General features: G+C 30.8%; 1 non-coding gene across 1 annotated transcript; it reads left to right on the forward strand.

Annotated features, from left to right (window-relative positions):
- Positions 1–1,306: 1,306 nt before the first annotated feature.
- On the forward strand, positions 1,307–1,413 carry LOC117030255 (U6 spliceosomal RNA). Its single transcript, XR_004424345.1, has one exon. It is a non-coding gene; the product is annotated as a U6 spliceosomal RNA (small nuclear RNA).
- Positions 1,414–2,531: the final 1,118 nt, after the last annotated feature.

Here is a 2,531-nt window from a genome sequence, read left to right on the forward strand (position 1 = left end):
ACCCAACTGAGAAACATATAAAAAGGATTATATGCCACAACCAAGTGAATTTTATTCCATGTATACTATGTTGGTTAATATCAATCTTCAATACACCATATTAATAGAATGGAGAAAAAACATCATCATCTCAATACATGTAGAAAAAGTACTGAACAAAATCTAAAACCCTTTCACGATAAAATCACTCATATATAAAAATCATCACACTCATATATAAACTTAATTTAAAAGAGTAAAGCTTTGCCATTGAGATTAGGAAAAAGACAAAGATGTCTGCTATCACCTTTTCTATTCAGCATTGTATTGGAGTTTCTATTCGGAACAATTAGACAAGAAAAAATAATTTAAAATAACCCATTAGATAGGAAAGAATAAGTAAAACTATATCTGCAGACGACATGATATTTTATATACAAATCTTAAAGACGCTATAAAGATATATTTGAAGTAATAAATGAATTCAGCAAGTTCAGGATACAATACCATGTTTTTTAAAAAATCAATTGTATTTCTATACACTGAATTAGCAATCCAAAAAAGAAATTAAGAATACAATTATTTTTTACAATAGCCTCTATAAAAGAATAAAATGGTTAGAAATACATTAATGAAACACATGCAAGTCTTCTGCACAGAAAACTACAAAACACTGATAAAAATATTTAAGATAACCAGACTACCAGGAAAGAAAGCCCATGTGCATGGGTTAGAAGACTTATTCTTAGGAGGACAATAACCCCCAAATTGATATACAGATTCAACACAACCCTTACCAATATCACAGCTCACATTTATGCATACATCGACAAGTTGATGCTAAAATTCATATGGAAATGCAAGTGACTCAGATTATCCAAAACAATTTTGAATAAGGAGAATAAAGTTGGAAGACTCACACATCCAGATTTCTAAACTCATTTAAATATGATATCAATGAAAATAATGAGTTACTGGTATAGGGATAGACAAACAGATCAATAGAATATAATTGGGACACGCAAATAAACTCTTACATTTATGTAAATTGATTTTTGGCAAGGGTACCAAGAAAATTCACAGTAGAGATAAAGTTGTCTTTTCAATAAGTGGTGCTGAGATAAATAAATATACATATGCAAAAGTTAGACTACTGACTAACACCTTATAAAAATTAACTCAAAATGGAGCATCGCATAGATATAAAATCTAAAACACTAAAAATCTTAGAAAAAAACATAGAATTAAATATTCATGACTTTTGATTGGTCAATAATTTCTTAGCTATGACACCAAAAGTACAAGCAACAAAAGAAAAATATACATGGTGCTCACTTTGGCAGCACATATACTAAAATTGGGATGGTACAGAGAAGATTAGTACGGCCCCTGCTCAAGGATGGCGTGCAAATTCGTGAAGCATTCCATATTTTTGCCACAAATATGTATAGTGCCAGGCAGGTTCTAGACTGATGGGTAGGGGGGTGGGGTCACTGCATAAATTATATAAATGTCTAACTACTATGCTGTACACCTGAGATTTATATCAAATAATATTGCAAAATAAACAAAAATACATGAAGAGGACTTCATCAAAAGAAAAATGTTTGCACTTCAAAAGACATCATCAAGAAAGTGAAAAATTACATAAATATCTATTACAACTTAGTAATAAAAAAAATCACAGTAAAACACGGGTAAAGAGTCTGAGCAGATATTTTTTAAAAACCTACGACCAATAAAAAAATTTTAAAAAGATGCAAAACTTCACTAGTCGTCAAGAAAATGCACATTTAAACTACAATGAGATACAACTCCACATCTACTAGGATGGTTATAATAAAAAAGGCAGAAGATAAGAAGTGTTAGTGATGAACTGGAAAAATTGTAACACTCCTCCATGTGTTGGGATTGCAAAAACAATAGCAAGTGTTGTAGAACATGTGGAGATATTGGAAGCCTCATACATTGCTTTTGGGATTGGAAAATGGTGCAGTGACTTTTCAAAACCAACTGGGAGTTCTTCAAAATGTTAAAGTTATCATATGACTCCTCAATTCCATTCCTAGGTATATACGCAAGACAAAAGAAAACATGTTCACACAAAAACTTGTACAAATGTTCATGGCAGCATTATTCATAATAGTCAAAATGTAGAAACAACTCAGATGCCTATCAAATATTTAATGGATGAATGGCATGTGGTATATTCCTACAATGGAATGTCATTCAGTCAGAAAAAAAGGAATGAAGTACCGATGCATGCTACAACATAGGTGAACCTCAACAGATTATGCTAAGTGAAAGAAGCCAGACATAAAATATCACATTATATGATTCGTTTATAGGAAATGTCCAAAGTATGCAAATCCATGGAGATGAAAAGTTTTTAATATTTGGTTACTTGCATTCTATAGCAGTGCAAAATTCAAAATTGCTTATGAATATTTATAATATTCATAAGTAAGTGAAATTCAATACATAGTCCTACTATTACCAGTGTTCTCCAAATCACATTTCTTAAAATCTTAAAATTGTTTCCATACTATAGA

This window comes from Rhinolophus ferrumequinum, chromosome X (assembly GCF_004115265.2).
Source record: "Rhinolophus ferrumequinum isolate MPI-CBG mRhiFer1 chromosome X, mRhiFer1_v1.p, whole genome shotgun sequence".
Lineage (NCBI taxonomy): Eukaryota > Metazoa > Chordata > Mammalia > Chiroptera > Rhinolophidae > Rhinolophus > Rhinolophus ferrumequinum.